The sequence below is a fragment of the Suricata suricatta genome, chromosome 3 (assembly GCF_006229205.1).
Source record: "Suricata suricatta isolate VVHF042 chromosome 3, meerkat_22Aug2017_6uvM2_HiC, whole genome shotgun sequence".
In the NCBI taxonomy this organism is placed as follows: Eukaryota; Metazoa; Chordata; class Mammalia; order Carnivora; family Herpestidae; genus Suricata; species Suricata suricatta.
Genome location: NC_043702.1, coordinates 32,745,139 through 32,763,138, shown reverse-complemented (window position 1 = coordinate 32,763,138; position 18,000 = coordinate 32,745,139). Strand labels below are relative to the sequence as shown.

At 37.2% G+C, this 18,000-nt stretch overlaps 1 protein-coding gene and 1 long non-coding RNA gene across 2 annotated transcripts in view; one reads left to right on the top strand and one right to left on the bottom strand.

Moving 5' to 3' along the window:
* The window catches only part of C2CD6 (C2 calcium dependent domain containing 6), a 147,125-nt gene that overhangs the window by 19,606 nt on the left and 109,519 nt on the right, over positions 1-18,000 (bottom strand). The gene's annotated exons all lie outside the window — the stretch shown is intronic.
* Positions 1,977-16,579, top strand: LOC115287531. The gene is made up of 2 exons (XR_003906524.1): positions 1,977-2,092; positions 16,311-16,579. It is a non-coding gene; the product is annotated as an uncharacterized LOC115287531 (long non-coding RNA).

Sequence of the window (18,000 nt, the reverse complement as noted above, 5' to 3'; positions counted from 1 at the left end):
AACCGACAGAATGGGAAAAGACATTTGCAAATGACATATCTGATAAAGGGCTAGTATCCAAAATCTACAAGGAACTCACCAAACTCCACACCCAAAAAACAAATAACCCAGTGAAGAAATGGGCAGAAGACATAAACAGACACTTCTCCAAAGAGGACATCCAGATGGCCTACAGGCACATGAAACGATGCTCAGCATCACTCATCATCAGGGACATACAAATCAAAACCACACTGAGATACCACCTCATGCCAGTCAGAGTGGCTAAAATGAACAAATCAAGAGACTATAGATGCTGGCGAGGGTGTGGAGAGATGGGCACCCTCCTACACTGTTGGTGGGAATGTAAACTGGTGCAGCCGCTCTGGAAAACAGTGTGGAGGTTCCTCAAAAAACTATCCATAGAACTCCCTTAAGACCCAGCAATAGCACTGCTAGGGATTTACCCAAGTGATACAGAAGTCCTGATGCATAGGGGCATATGTACCCCAATGTTCATAGCGGCACTGTCAACAATAGCCAAATCATGGAAAGAGCCTAAATATCCATCACCTGATGAGTGGATCAAGAAGATGTGGTATATATATAAAATGGAGTATTACATGGCAATGAGAAAGAATGAAATATGACCATTTGTAGGAAAGTGGATGGACCTCGAGGGTGTTATGCTAAGCGAAATAAGTCAGGTGGAGAAGGACAGATACCATATGTTTGCACTTATAGGTCTAACAGGACAACAGGAGAAACCTAATGGAGGACTAGGAGGAAGGGAACAGGGAAAGAGAGTTGGGGAGAGAGAGGGATGCAAAACCTGAGAGACTATTGAATGCTGAAAACGAACTGAGGGTTGAAGGGGAAGCGGGAGGGGGAAAAGAGGTGGTGGTGATGGAGGAGGGCACTTGTTCGGAAGTGCACTGGGGGTTATTTGGAAACCAACTTGACAATAAACTATTTTTAAAAAAAGGAAAAAAGAGGGGAAAAAAAGGAAAAAAGCCAAATGGATAATCAGATGAAAATTGCTAATTAATAATCAGAAAAATGCAAATTAAAATAACAATGAAATATCATTTTTGTGTGAACAATTAACAAAAACTAAAAATAACAGTGTATGGAATACTGAATATTTTCTTACATTTTGTATGCAAATGCAAATTAGTAAATCTGGTTTAAAGGAGTATCTTGCAGGATTTATGTCAAAATTAAATATGCTCATACATTTTGACCCAACAAGTCTACTATTCATATTTATCCTATAGTATAATTGTACAGGTGAATACAAATAACACCATTTACCAAGTGACTATTATGTTCCAAGCCCTTTAAAATTCTTTGAAATAGATGATAATATAATCATCTTGCAGATGACAAAACTAAAACTAAGATGTAAATTGCTCAAAATTATATGACCATGAAAGTGGAAGACTCTGCATTTGAACCTAGATATTTCTGCCTGTAAAATGCAAGGTCTTTTTTACTATACCATACTAGTTCTCTTACCATCAGCAAACACTGCCTTTAATTGGTAGGCAAAATCAAATTCCCTATTCCTCCCCATCTTTCTTGCATCCTGACCTTTGGGGAAATGATTTAGCATCTGTCATTGTCAGTTTAAATAGAAATGAGCTAAACTATATCTTGAAAGTCTTGATTTATGAAGAGGCTCTAAAAACGTGAAGGAAATGTCACCTGAATCAGCTATGAGTTGAAAGAGATGTTTGATAGTCCTTTCCAATTCAGGTTAGCATTCCAGAAGTTTGTCTCAAAACACTGCATTTCTTTAACATGCTGTCTACCTTGGTTCATAAAATACTCTTAACTTCAAACAACTTCAAAGTTTATTTCCCCACAGAATTCTGAAGATTTTGTGACTTTGTGAAGCAATTACTTTAGACTTTTATGAATTTGTTCTAGAATTCTGATACCTTCAATTTACAAGCTTGTTGCCCTAGGTGATAGATTCTTTCAAACTTCTAAGTCTGTTAATCATATATAACCTGTTTTATGGCTTACCCACTGAATCTATCTTGTTCAGTTTAAGTTTTATCTATTGCGTATACAGGTCTGACCACCACCCTTAAGGACAATATTTAAGGTAAGTTTTCCTTTACTTTATAAAAATTAAACTCTTTATTTCAAAATACTGTAGATGCCTATGAGTTTTAAGAAATAATAGAACTCATATACTCTTTATTCAGTTTCTCTCTATAGTAACATCTTATAAAACTGTAGTAAGATATCATAACCAGGATATTGACATTATACAGTTCAGATGCAGAATATTTCCACAAGAATCACTCAAGTCCTTTTATAGTCACATCCATTTCTTTCCTGTCTCCACTCCCTATTTAATGCCTGGCAACCACCAATCTGTTCATTTTTGTAGTTTTGTAATTTCAAAAATATTACATAGGAGTCATAGAGTGTATAACATTTTGGAGGCTGCTTTCAGTCAGCATAATTCTCTAAAGATTCATCCAAGTTGTATATAGCAATACTTTGTTCCTTTTAGTTACTGTTATTTCATGGTATGGATGTACCACAGTTTATTTAGCTATTAACTAATTGAACAATCTGGATTGTTTCCACTCTTTGGCTATTATGAATAAGGCTTCTATGAATATTTGTGTTTATATTTTTCTGTGAATATAAGAATTTCTTTGGGATAAAAGCTCAAGAGTGCAATTGTTGGGTTTCATGGAAATGGCATACATAGTTTTTTGACAAACTGCCAATCTGTTTTCAGGAGTGGCTATAAAATGTTTAATTCCCATGAGCAATTTCTCAACATTTCACCAGTATTTGGTTTTATTATTGTTTCTTATTTTAGGCATGAGACTTAGGTTAGGGTTTGGTTTTGTTTCCCCATGGATGTCCTGTTGCTCCAACATCACTTGCTGAAAAGGCTATCTTTCCCCCATTAAATTGGTTTTACATCACTGTCAAAAACAAGTCATACATATTTTTTGTGATGATTTCTGGCATGTCTATTGTTTCATTGATCTTTGTGTCTCTCTCTCAGCTCTAATAACACACTGTCTTAATTTGTGACTACTGTAGCTCTATAGTGGGCCTTAGCATCAGTAAACATATCCCCCTTACTTTAACCTTGAGACTCTTGAATACTGAAAACAAACCGAGGGCTGAAGGGGGAGGGGGATATGGAAAGGGGGGTGATGGTCATGGAGGAGGGCACTTGCGGGAAAGAGCACTGGGTGTTATATAGAAACCAACTTGAGAATAAACTATATAAAAAATTTAAAAAAAAGATATTTTAGCTATGCTGGCCCTGTGCCTTTCTACATATATTTTAGAATGACCTTGTCTACCTTTACAAAGAGCTGGAGTTTAGACAAAAATTGAATTAAATCAGGAGAGGTACAGAAGATGGCTGCTGAGTAGGAAGATCCTAGGCTCATCTCTTCATGTAAACACAGGTAGATACCTATCAAAATATCCTAATTAGGAGTGTCTGCATGTGACTCTTGATCTTGGAGTTGTAAGACCCATGTTGCATGTTGAAATTACTTAAAAAAATAAAATCTTTTAAAAAATCATCCTAAATACCCCAGAAATCACCCTGAAGACTGACAGAACAAACTGTACAACTAAAGGGAAAGAAGAAGCCACACTGAAGAAGTTAGGAAGTGTGGAGACACAGCTTAGGGGAGAAATGGAGCATAGGTACTGGAGAGGGGAGGGAGCCATAGCTGCAGAGCAGGGTCAGAGAGAGTAGGGCACACAGGGGATCACACAAGGAGAACATTTCCTCAAAGCCACTGGCTGGGAAGAAGAGAGGGTATGATTTTTGTGCGGCTTAAAGCTTAGAGTTTTTGTTTTTGTTTTTTAATTTTTTTTTTACATTTATTTATTTTTGAGACAGAGAGAGACAGAGGGTGAACAGGGGAGGGGCAGAGAGAGAAAGAGACACAGAATCTGAAGCAGGCTCTAAGCTATGATTTTTGTGAGTCTTCATCACTACTGTGGCTTAAAGCTTAGAGTTTTTGGGTTTTTTTTTAATTATTTTTACATTTATTTATTTTTGGGAGACAGAGAGACACAGACCATAAACAGGGGAAGAGCAGAGAGAGAAAGAGAGACTATCTAAAGCAGGCTCCAGGCTCTGAGTTAGCGGTCAGCACAGAGCCCGATGCGGGGCTCGAACCCACAAACTGTGAGACCATGACCTGAGCTAAAGTCAGACACTCAACCGACTGACCCTCCAAGGCACCCCAAAACTTAGAGTTTTAAAGGTTAGTGAGCTTGGCTGGGCTAGAACGCTGAGGGCACTGCCTATCTCCTGGAGAGAAGGCACCCAAACAACCTGGGGGCAGACAGCAGGGAAGCAGAACTTTGAAGAACACCTGGGGCACACAAGGGGGAGGTTATCTGTTCTTCTTGGAATCAGTCTCTGAGAGGCGCCATGCAGTAGGATGTCTCTCCATGGACAAAGGAGCAGGTTGGAGCCATTTCCCTCCCCACCTCTCAGCATAGTCACAGAGCCACCTGTGAGAAGCAATGCAGCATTGATACCAGGCCGCTTACCTTGCTTACACCAAGTCCCACACCCCTGCTCTCTGGCAGAACGTCCCTTCTCAGTCGAGCTTGCCTTAGTCCCACGGCAGTGAGCCCCACCCCAGAAACCAGCAAAACCCCTGCCCACACCACACTCCCAACCAGGGAGTTCTGCAGGGCTTCAGTTCTAGTGGAAGTCTTATCAGGTCTCATTCAACAAGAAGGAAAGAGAACACCACATTAGAACTCACCACATTCTGGGCAAGGCCTAAACACTGTCCACTGCAAGCAAGAACAACATCTGCAGATGACCAGCCTGAAGGGTAGAGCAGCCAAAGCAAAAGAGCAGAGCACACACAGCACAAATTACAGACACTCCCTGATGCATGAGGCCCTGGAAACCATATGGCCACTCCTCACACAGCTATTACTCTCAGGAGCAGAAATATAACTGGCATTCCTAACACCGAGGAAGAGGCAGAGCCTTAGACAAAATACCAAGAAAAAGGAATTAATCCCAAATGAAAGAACAAGATACGTTCACAGCCAGAGATCCAAGTGAAAAAGATATAAGTAACATGACTGATGGAGAATTTAAAGCAACAATCATAAGGAGACTTACTGGGCTTGACAAAAGGATGAAAGACATGAGGGAGACCCTTATCACAGAGACAAAAGCTTTAAAAGAATCAGAAATAAAGAATGCAGTAACTGAGGTTGGGAAAATGTTTGAGGCAATGAAAAGCAGGCTAGAATTAGCAGAAAAAGGAATTAGTGATACAGAAGACAAAATAGTGTGAAACAAGCTGAACAAAAGAAAGAAGAGTTATAGAACATGAGAATAGACTTAGAGAACTCAATGACTCCATCAACCATAAAAACACTTGTATCATAGGAGTCCCAAAAGAATAAGAGAGAAAAAAGGAGGCAAAAGGTTTATTTGAGGAAATAACTCAAAACTTCCCTTATCTGGAGTAGGAAATAGACATTCAAATCCAGGAGGCAGAGAAAACTCCCACCAAAATCAACAAAAATGGGCCAAGACATGCTTAGTTAAATTTGCAAAATATGATGATAAAGAAAAAAAAATCTAAAAGCAGCAAGAAAAAAGAAATCCCTAACCTACAAGGGAAGACTCATAAGGGGAACTGCAGATCTTTCCACAGTATCTTGGCAAGCTTGAAGGGAATGGCATAGTATATTCAAAGTATATTCAAAGCTCTGAGCCTACTTCTGATTCTGTGTTCCCTCCCCCATCTGTGCTCTCTCTGTCCCTCAAAAATAAACATTTTTTTTAAAAAGTGGTAGAAGTCACAAATAAACATTTTTCCAAAGAAGGAATACAGATGGCCAGCAGACACATGAAAGATGCTCAATATTACTCATCATCAGGGAAATACAACTCAGACCTACAATGGGATACTATCTGACACCCATCAGATATTTGAATTACTATTTCTGTATTATTTGGATAAATACCTAGTATTTACTTTATTGAGTCTTTATTATATTGAGTCTTCCAATCTGTGAACATGCTATGTTCTTCCATTTATTTAGGACTTTGATTCCTTCTGTCAACATTTTGTAATTTTTATCATACAGATTGTGTGGATGCTTAGATTTGTAACTATGTAATTTTCTGTGGAGTTATTGTAAATGTTGTCTTTAAAATTTTTGTTCCCACATTTTAATTGTTAGTATATAGAAATGCTGACTTTTTCATTTTGAATTTATATCCTCCAACCTTATGGATCTCACTGATTATTTCTAGTATTGTGTTGTTTTTGTTGTTTTTAGACATAATCATTCCATCTGAAAATATAGTTTTATTTCTTTTTTTCTAATCTGTGTGACTTTTATTTCTTTTTTTATTACAATGGATAAAATTTCTAGTACTATATTAAAAAAGAGCATATATCATTGCCTTATTCCTGGTCTTTGAAGAGGAGCATTCAGGCATTCACCATTAAGTTAATATAAACTGTAGGTTTTTGCAGATACACTTTATCAAGTTGAGAAAGTTACCTTCTAATAATAGTTTGTTGAGAGTTTTTATATCATGATTGATGCTGGATTTTGTGAAAAAACTTTTTTAATATCAACTGATATCATGTAATTTTTTTCCTTTAGTCTGTTGATATGGTGAATTACATGACTGATTTTCAAATATTGAACATACCTTGCTTATCTGAATATGATGAATTACATGAACTCATTTTCAAATATGGAACCCAGTGTTGCATGGTATATAATCTTTTATACATTGCTGTATAATGGTGCTAATATTTTATTGAGGATTTATGCATCTAAATTCATGAGATACTGGTTTGTAGTTTTCTTCCTTCCCTCCCTCCCTTTCTTTTTTCCCTTTCCTTTCCTCTTTCCTTCTTTCTCCCTTTCTCTTTCCTTCCTCCCTCTTTTTCTTTCCTTTTTCCTTTTCATTTCTTTTCCTTCTTTCTTTCACTTCCCCTACCTCTTTCTTTCCTTTCTTTTTTCTTTCTTTTCTTCCTTTCTTTTTTCTTTACTTCCTTCTCACTTCCCTTCTTCCCTTGCTTCTCTTCTTCCTCCCTCCCTCCCTTTCTTTTCCTTCATTCCTTCTTCCTTTCTCTTTCCTTTTTTCCTTCCTTCTCTCTCCTCTCCTCTCTTCTCTTTGCTGGCTGACCTTGTCTTTATCTGGTTTAGGTAATAGCCACATAAAATTAGTTGGGAAGTAATCTTTCACTTTCTGTTTTTTGAAATAGATTGTGTAAAATTAGTGTTAATTCTTTCTTGACTGCTTGGCAAAATCCTCCAGTGAAACTATCTGTGCCTGGACACTTCTTTTCCAGTAATTTTTAATTATCAATTCAATTTTTTTAATGGCCATCTGACCATTCAGGCTGATTAATTTGTCTTAGTTGACAGAGTGTGTGGTTTTTCCAGGATTTGGTCCACTTCAATGTTGTCAAATATATGAGCCTAAATTTCTGGGTAGCATTTCCTTATTATCTGTTTAATTCTATAATATCTGAATTGATATACTCTATTTCATTCCTGATGTTGGTGACTTGCATCTTTTTTTCTTATTTTTGCCATTCCTATTAGAGGTTTGTTTTATTGATTTTGAAGAGCACCTTCCTTGGTTTCACTGATTTTCTCTATTTTCTAGTTTTCAAATTTATTGACATTTACTCTTTATTATTTCCTTCCTCCTTGCTTTGGGTTTAGTTTGCCCTTCTTTCTCTCAGCTCTTGAGGTAGGAGCTTAGATGATTTATTTGAAAGTCTTCATATTCCAGCGTACGCATCTAGTGCTATACATTCATTTCAATGTTTTGTTAACTATGTCTTATCAGTTTTGACATATTTTTCTTTTTACTAAGTTCTATGTATTTTTTATTCCACTTGAGACTTCTTCCTTTACCCAAGGATTATACAGCAGTGTGTTTAATTTATAAGCATTTGGAGGCTTTTCTGTTGTCATTCTGTTGTTGGTTTCTAGTTTCATTTCATGTTATGTTAATGACACAAAGATGGCCTCTAGATACTACCACTCACCAGGCTGTTTATTTCTTCACAACAGGCTGCGACCCATTAGCTCAAAAACCTGCCAGCACCAAACTAAAATTTGTGTACATCCAATTGTTTTAAACATAACCCAAATAGTGGTGCCTAGGTCACTTAGTTAAGCATCTGAATCGTGATTTCAGCTCAGGTCATGATCTCACGGTTCATGGGATCAAGCCCCATGTCAGGCTCTGCCCTGACAGTATGGAGCCTGCTTCGGGTTCTCTCTCCTCTCTCTCTCTCCTCCTCCCCCTGCTGTGCTCTCTCTCTCTCTCAAAATAAACAAACATTAAAAAGTAATAAAGCAATAAAAATAACTCAAATTAGCTATTTAGAGCCCACCTGCTTTGCAGGCCATATGAAACTGTGCTTAGTGTACGCTAGCTGTAGATAAGGTAAGCCCTGGGCATATAAGGACCTCCAGTCCCTGCTGCTCTTTAGACCTCTCTGACCCTGAGACTCCCTGCCAAGCTTCTGAGTGAGATCACCTAGATACGTAACCTCCTCGCCAATAACCCTGTCACCCAGGAATTTCAGGGCCCTCCTCCATTTCTGAGTGGTGGCTTCCGTTCCATAGCTTCTGGATGGTCTCATGCTCTGAGGGGCTCCCCCCACATGTGAACCTACTAAAGTGTCACTCAAATAAGGCATGTGTGTGCTAAAGCCACCTGATGGTCATATCTTTTTCCTTGATCAACCCCCACGTCCCTTCAGCCCTCTATATTCCATTGTGGTCAGAGAATACAAGTTCATATGGTTTCAATTTTTTAAAATTTGCTGGTTAGTTCTATGATCCATAATGTGGTTCATAAAATCTAAATGTTGCATGCATTTGAAAACAATATATATTATTCTCTTGTTGGGCAGAGTGCCAGATCGTGTTGGCTTTTAGTTGTTCAGGTCTTTTACTTGCTGATTTTTTCTGTCTAGTAATTCTATAAATTACTGAGAATGGGCTGTTGACATGCCCAATTAACTGTGGATTTTATTTTCTCTTTCAGCTTTATCAGATTTTGCCTCATATATATTTTAGGCTCTGTTACTTTAGCATTACTATGTCTTCCTGGTGAACTGATACTTTTATTTTTATATAGCATCCTTTTCTTGACTCTAGTAATTTTCTAGTGTCTATCTAGTTTATCTGATTTTAATATAGCCATTGCTGTTTTTTATGATTATTTGCATATCCTATCTTTCCCCATTCTTTTGCTTTTGTTAAAAGCAAACATGTAAGTTTTACATATTTCCCATACAATGCATAATGTTGGATCACATTTTTTATTCACAATGCCAACTCTTTTAAATGGTGTATTTAGACCACTTATAGTGGAAGTAATTATTAACATACTTAGTGTAAGTCTGCCATTTCATTTTTATTTGTTTTCTGTTTGTTTACTCTATTTCCTCATTCCTCTGTTTCTCTGTTTTATTGTTTTTTGTGGGTTGACTAATATTTCTTAGAATCCCACATTGATTTATTTATACTATTTTCGAGTATATTGCTTTTTATAAGTTTCCTTAGTAGTCGTGGTAGGTATTATACTTACCATAGCATCATAATCAACTGCTATTGATATTTTACCTCTTCAAATGAAGTAGAGAAATATTACTTCTATTTAGACTCGTTCACTTTTAAAATATAATTGTCTTGGGAGGGGAAGGGGGAAAGAGAGTTGGGGAGAAAGGGACACAAAACCTGAGAGACTGTTGAATACTGAAAACTAGGGCTGAGGGGGGAGGGGGAGGGGAAAAAGAGGTGGTGGTGATGGAGGGGGCACTTGTGGGGAAGAGCACTGGGTGTTATATGGAAACAATTTGACAATAAACTATTAAAAAAATAAAATAAAACTGTCTTAAGTATTTACTCTACTTAAAATGTGCATTACAGTAGATGGTATTATTATCTTTGCTTTGACCATCACATATTAAAACTCATAAGGGGCGCCTGGGGGGCTCAGTTGGTTAAGCATCTAACTTTGGCTCAGGTCATGAGTTTGAACCCTGTGTTGGGCTCTGTGCTGACAGCTCAGAGCCTGGAGCTGCTTCAGATTCTGTGTCTCTTTCTCCCTCTGTCCCTCCCCAACTCATGCTCTGCCTCTCTCTCTCAAAAATAAATAGTAAAGCATTAAAAAAATTTTTTTAACTCACGAGAAGTAGGAGAGTCTGTATAATTGCCCATTCTTAGGTTCTTTTTATTTCTGAAGTTCCAAGCCTTCTCTTAATGTTTCCTTCCTTTTTTTTTTTTTCCATTAGAGACTTTCCTTTAGCCATTCATTAAGGATCCCTAAACTAAGGATTAGTTTTCCTTTATCTGATAATGTCTTTATTTCTCTGTCACTTCTGAAGAATATTTTTTCTAGGTATAGAATTGCTGGTTCTTCTTTCTGTACTTGAAAAAATGTTGTGCCACATCCTTCTGATATCCATAATTTTAGATGAGAAAAAGCACTGTCATTCAAATAGATATTCCCCTGTAGGTAATGCATTTTCTCTCTGACTACTTTCAGGGTTTTTTTCTTTAGTTTTCAAATGTGTAATGATGATGTTTCCGGGTGTAGATATTTTAGGATTTATCCTCTTTTAGACTTGCTCAGGTTCTTGAATCTATTAGGCTTATGTGTTCCACCAAATTTGGGAAGTTTTCAGTCATTATCTCCTTTAAATACTTACTCTTCCTCTTTCATTTCTTTCTCTTTTTCTTCTCTTTCCCCCCTCCTCTTCCATCTCATCCTCCCTCTTTTCTTCCCTCTCCATGTCCTTCTCTCCCTGTCTCTCTCCCCTCTCCTGTTCTTCTGGAACTCCAATAATATGAATGTTAACTCTTCTGCTGTTGATCCAGAGGTCCCTGAAACTCTGTTAATTTTTTCAGTTTGTTTTCTTTGCATTGCTTAAGACTATGTAAATTCTGTTCATATTTCCTTAAGTTCACTGCTTCTAACCTCTGTCATCTCCATTCTATTATTAAGCCCTTTTAGTGAGATTATTATTTTGATTATTGTCACTTTTGCTTCTATAATTTTCACTGATCTTTTCTACAACCTCTATGTGCTGATAATTTTTGTTTCAAGAGAACTTCTGATTGCTTGATGAAACATTTTTATGGTGGTTGCTTAAACTCCTTGTCAGGTTATTTTAACATGCTTCTTCTTGGTGTTGGCATCTTTTGTTTATCTTCTCATTTATGTTGTGATTTTCCTAGTTCCTGGTATAAAAAGTGATGTTCAAACATATCATGGATAAATAGGATCTTATGAGACCCTGGGTTCTTAAAAAAGTGTATTTTTAACTTTATTTATTTATTTGTTTTGAGAGAGAAAGAGAAATCAACCAGGGGAGTGCCAATGAGAGGGAGCGAGAGAATCCCAAGCAGGTTCTGCACTGTCAGCACAGAGTCTGAATAGGGCTCAAACTCATGAAACCATGAGATCTTGACTAGAGCAGAAATCAAGAATTGAATGCCTAAATGAGCCACCCAGGTGCCACCCCCCCTCCCAATTTTTAGCAGGAAGTCACCCTGTTGGGATGGAGCATGGGGCCAGCCAGGTAGATGTGCATGTTCAGCTTACTACTTACTACTTACTTACTACTTACTACTTACTACTATGTACCCCTGGTAGCACTGAGCAAAAGTGGGACAATGACTCATACTGTCTTGTTGCAGACAAATAGGATGAACATGAGCATCCTCCTTGGCCCTGATAACACCTTCTCAGTAAAGTGAGGCAGCCACTTGAACCACATTTTGTCTCCAATGTGGGTGTATTATATCTCTCCACTAGGCTCCCTGACACAAGGGATTGGAGGAGAAACAGAGTGTCAGGGAGCCTGTCTCTCCACTGCTTAGTTTTGTCTCATTGATGTCAGGTGGGGATGGAAGCTCAATTCCCCACAGGATCCTACTGACATAGGGAAGAAGGTAAAAAAGAGTGCTAACTAGGACTCCATTATGCAGCCTCATTAAATTTTGTTGCTACTACGTGTGGATGGAGGCTCAGATGGCTATTGTATCAACTGGGAGAATCAGAGTATTGCCTACTTTCACCAGCCAGGGGATGAAAAATCAGCTTCCAGCTTAGTCCCACCAACATGATCCTATCAAGGGAAATTGGAGCACTGCCTTGTTCTGCTGGAGAACCCTGCTTACCAGGGGTATGGGTAGGGTATGAGATAAAATATCAACTTCCTGCTTGTGCCCACCAAAACCATGTGCTGGGATAGGAGTATAATTTTTCCATTGGAGTTTGGCTGGAGTAGGGCAAGCATTGCTAAAACAGTTTTCTTCTGTTAGCCTACTGGTCTCTGGGTTCTTTAGTTAGAGGGAACAGGCTTTCCTTGGAGCTTTAGTCTGTGCCTACTGGCAGCTTCTAGTTGCAGGCTTCTGCAGTATCCTGTTCAGAAACTATGGGAACCAATAAGGAAATTTAGAAAACTCATACCATGTCCTGAGATCCCTAGGAAGCCTACCTCTTTCTTTCCTTGTTTCAGAGAGTTAGTTGTTTCAGAGATTTTAGTTGTGATGGGAAGGATCTAGGAGGAATGGGGCTATTCCATCTTGGCAAAACTGGTCTCTTCATTTTAATATAAAGCTTTTGAATATTTGTAGGTTCCTCTAGCACGACTATTTAATTTCTCAATGTTTTTATAGTAGCACTTTATTTTATTTTATTTTTAATTTTAGGGTTTTTTTTTTTTTTTTGAGAGAGACAGAGTGCAAACAGGGCAGAGAGAGAGATACAGAATTGAAGCAATCTCCAGTCTCTGAGCTATCAGCACAGAGCCTGACACAGGGCTCAACCTCATGGACCGTGAGAGCATGACCTGAGCTGACATTAGATGCTTAACCCAGGTCCCCCTATTGTTGTTGTTGTTGTTGTTGTTTTACTTAAAACAGTAGTATTACCAGATTACAGATTTGTGAAGGTAATTTGGGATTTCCTGACCCTAGGACTTACAGGGTGATCTCATCTTGATTCCTACTTTATTGGTATAAATAAAGGCTGTTCTTTCTCCCCTTTTATTAGCCACCATGTCTCTTCCTAATGCCATCATAATTTTCTTTTTCCTTTATCCTTTATTTATCTTTCCTTCTACATATATTTTATTTTTTAATGGTTTATTGTCAAATTGGTTTCCATATAACACCCAGTGCTTCTCCCATCAAGTGCCTCCCCTCCACGACTGTTACCCCCTTCCTCTCTCCCCCTCCCCCTTCAGCCCTCGGTTCGTTTTCAGTATTCAATAATCTTTCATGGTAAAGGGATAGTATCCAAAATCTATAAGGAACTCACTAAACTCCATACATATATTTTAAACTTATAAGATTTTGTATATAAATTATATAAATATTGTGTGTAAGTTTTTGTGTTTCTAACAGAAATTACAGGGTTTTAGCTGAGTTGAATATACCACTCCCCACATGGGCCTTGACTGGCTGCAATCCAGGGTATTGGGAAGTTTCGGCATGCAGTTCCTCACATCCACAGATGGCCTTTGGCCTTGGCTGCAAGTGGTCTAGAGGGGATCAGGAGTATAGGATACTCTGAAGTAAAAAACTATAGAGTATCATTTGCTTAACACTACCAAGACCTTTGGGGGCTATCACAAAGCAGTTGGTTGAAAGGAACTGCTAGTGATAACAGCAAAAAGCCAAAATCTACGTGGCAAACAGACCAAATATAACATCTTTTGGGTGACTACTTTGTACTACTGTGCCAAGTGCCAAAAGATAGAAAGATAATTAAGATAAATACCTTACTCCAATGTAGGAAAGACTATGGTCAAATATCCTATAAAGGAAATGTTATTTCTTTGGTGGTAATATGCTAAATCACCTGAAGTGCCATAGTTAATATGTAGTCAAGCTCAACCTGAAGCTAGTTGCCAAACCATCTTTAACTGTCAGTGCTACTTTGCCTTTGCCTATGTACTTTGTGAATTTATCTCACCTAGAACAATTAAATTACTATATATATTACTCCAGTGAGTCTTTTCTGCTACCTCACTAGAAGGTCTTTTAAGTCAAGAACTATCTATCTACTGTTCATTTTTGTATCCACAGCTCCTGGGACATAGTAGGTGTTCATTCAGAAAGTAGTCAAGTGGTTAGGTTCTACACACTGTTCCAGACAACAGGAATATAAGACACAAGTTCACAGCTCTAAATATGCTTATGTTCAGGTAGATGGACAACTATGATTAAGGATCTTACTACACTGGCATTTAGGAGATGGTTTGCACTTTGCTTAGAATCTCTAAGTGAGCCCTTTGGAGACCCTTATGGCTATAAATTTCTGACAAATTTATTGTCATCAAAATATTTTGAGTTAGGTAGACACACAAAAAATCTATTTCTCTAGCTCATTGATTTTATCACAATATGAATTGTTTAAATGGACTTAGTTATGCTACTGCCAGGAGGGGTAAGTTCAATTCAACCAACACAATGCAAGTTTTATGGGCAAAGCACTGGAAAATATTTTAAAGTATCTCACTGAATCATCAGTTTTGGTTAAAAAGCGTTTTCATTACAGGACACCAGGATAGCTCAGCCAGTTAAACGTCTGACTTTGGCTCAGGTCATGATCTTGCAGTTTGGGTGTTTGAGCCCTGTGTTGGGCTCTATGCTGACAGCTTGGAGCCTGGAGCCTGCTTTGGATTCTGTCTCCCTCTCACTCTGCCCCTCCCCACTTGTGGTCACACGTGTGTGCACTCTCTCCCTCAAAAATAAGTAACACCCCCCCCAACACACACAATTTTTAAAGGCCTTATTACCCATGTCTATTCTCCCTTCCCTACCTGTGAAGTACAGTTTTCACAGAATGTTCCCAAGGCACCCTGTGTGTTCATCTAGTATGGCCATATTATAATTTTCTGTTTACTTTTCTGTCAGCTATATTCAGTAATATATTTTTGGCTACTCAAAATCAGGGGAAGAGGAGAAGGTGGTTGATCATATGCACGCTAGGGTCAAATCTCAACTCTTTTACTGTGTGACATTGTGCAATGTATCTAACCTCACTGAGCCTCAGCTTCCTCATCTGCAAACTATAAATAATAATGCCTTCTTTGTTGTGAGGATTAAAAAAAATAATGAACATAAAAAACTTAATATGGTACCCATGTGTATTATCATTATCTGTATTATTATTATCATTATTATCATGGTGCCTGCTATCTAGTAGGTGTTCAGTAAATGTTTCATAATTAATCTTTTAACCTTCAGTTAATAGTGAAAAGACTGGGGTCAGAATTCAAGTCTTCTGCACCAAAATCTTTTTCTTCCTTACAACAGGATGGTTTGTAGATATTATGCCATTGTTTTCCTAAATAAAAGTTTAGGCCAGTAATCAAATGGGATTTTTGGGCTAATTTTAGATGCATGCATCAGTCTGGATGAAGTAATCTGAATTTCAAAACATTAAAATATCAAGGATATTGGATAGCCAAGGATATTGGCTTATTGGAACAACTGGATTGAATATTAGAATCAGTAATGCCTTGGATGGTTGGTATTGTATTTAAAGTTATTAAATCTTTTTGCATGGAGTTCAAGATATTCATATACCAAATTCTACTATCTACAAAAGAGTATTAGTATGAGGTTCCCATGTTTTGGAATAAGGAGCGGTCATTAAAAATTACAAGGAAAAGCACTTTGACTCTTCCCCCTTGTGAGAGATGATTCTTACCTTACTGAATATAAAATATAAAGTAGACCAAAATTTTCTTTCTCTTCTCACCTTCCATGTTAGTATTTATTTCTTGCCTGGTTGTCCCAAGCCACACAACCCCAGTTCCATTTCTGCAATACTTACTGCTGTTTTCAAGACGCAGAAAAAGGAAACCAGTATAATTGGTTTTAAGTATTAATGGACAAAAGAGATGAGGAGAATGGCTTCTTTATAAGTACTCATATCAAAATAGATGGGCAGAGGTAGTCTATGCTTTCCTAGTGCTATTATGAGTTGCCCACTAAGCAGTAGACATACGGGGGAAGGCAGAAGTAAAGAATTCAAAAGTGTAGCCTGTTAATGTTATGTTTATAATGTTTTATAATAATTTACAGATTTATAATAAACTGTGATAAATATAATGAATTTTATTTGTAGCAAATTCATAATAATGTATGTGCTTTCTTGATGACAGAATATCAGTAAATATTAATTTAAAACAATGTAAATATTAATGATTTTTAAATGATCTATCAATCTACTTACTGATTTTCCTTTTTTATTTGAATTTTTTGGTCCATAGAACTTATCTTGCATTAACCTATCTGAAAAAGAAAGAAAAGAAATTATTATATAAATAAGTTGGCACTTGTGGCATTTGACAAACATCATCTACAGACATGTCTCTAACTAATGATGTACAGTGTAGCAGAGCAATGAAGAGCACAGGCTCTGGAACCAGACTGCTTGGACTCAGTCTCTGCAAATAACCATCTAACTTTGAACAAGTTATTTTGGCTCTCTCTGTCTCAATTTCCTCAACTGTCTAAAAATAAAGATCCTCTACCATAAGGCATGTGATTTATAGAGCTAAGGCACCTAACACTGGTCTGGAACATAATAAGCACAAAATGAATGTAAGTTTTTGTTCCTATCAGTACTACACCCTTTGCTCTGACTCCTGATGTATTGTAACCTTGGGTCTGTCACCTTATATTCAATTACTATTTTCAATAGTATTGTTAAAATGCATACATTAAGTGATTAAAATTAACTGTCACCATGGTCTATATTTTTATGTACATAAAAGACAGTCTTTTAGTTTGATGATAGTAAAGTTTGTATGGAGTACTTCTACTTTTCTGGTTCTTAATGCTAATTCAAAAAATAAAGTAAAAACTAACTAAGTAAAAACCTCATCATTGCATTCTAGATAGTTCTGAATGTTTTTGTGGGTGTTAAATTTTATGCACATTATTCAAAATTGTATTTGACTGGATGCTTAAAAGACTGCTTTTCCTTGTCCTCCTTGGAGCCTCATTTTGGCATGTCCTCTAGCAGTCATTTGGGTAACCTTCCTTCATACATTTACACACCCAAATCCATAAAGCTGTGTAAACAGACTATCTACAGCCTAGATACCTTTCTTGAATAATAATTCTGTATTTCCTCAAGAATTCATGACCCTAGAAGGAACCTCATGAAATAAACTAAAAGAATTTATTAAATATGGAATGGAACAATTATAGTCCTTAGTGACTGGTGGTCCTAGGCTGAGATATATGTGCATAAATATATATATTTATATAAGGGAGTGAGAGGTATCTAGGAAAGCAGTTTCAAAGTAATGGAGCTAGGCAAAATACTCTTGTTTACAAATAATAATAAATCAAGGAATTCAACAAGAGTGAATCAATTCTAAATGTACTGCATTTCATTGCTACTTATTATTTATTTTATAAAAGCAAAACTAACCTGTGTTTTTAAAAAATTTTTCAAGTTTTTATTTAATCCCAGTTAGTAAACATACAGAATAGTATTCTTTCAGGTGTAAAATGTGGTGATTCATCACTTACATACAACACCAAGGGCTCTTCAATACTGCAGCCTTCCTCAATCCATCACCCATTTAACCTAGACTCCCACCCACCTCCCCTCAGTTGTTCTCTCTAGCTAAGAGTCTGCTTCCTGGTTTGCCTCTCTTTTTTCACCCACATATGTTTATCTATTTTTGGTCCTTAAATTCCACAAATGACTGTAATCATTTGGTATTTACCTTTCTCTGACTGACATTTCACTTAGCATAATACGTTCTAGTTCCATCCACATTGTTGCAAATGGCAAGATTTCAGTCTTTTTGATCACCAAGTAATATTCCATTGTGTGTGTATATCTGTGTGTATGGACATGGGCTCTTTCCATAGTTTGCCTATTGTTAATAATGCTGCTACAAACACTGTGGTACATGTATCCATTTGAATTAGTCTTTTTTA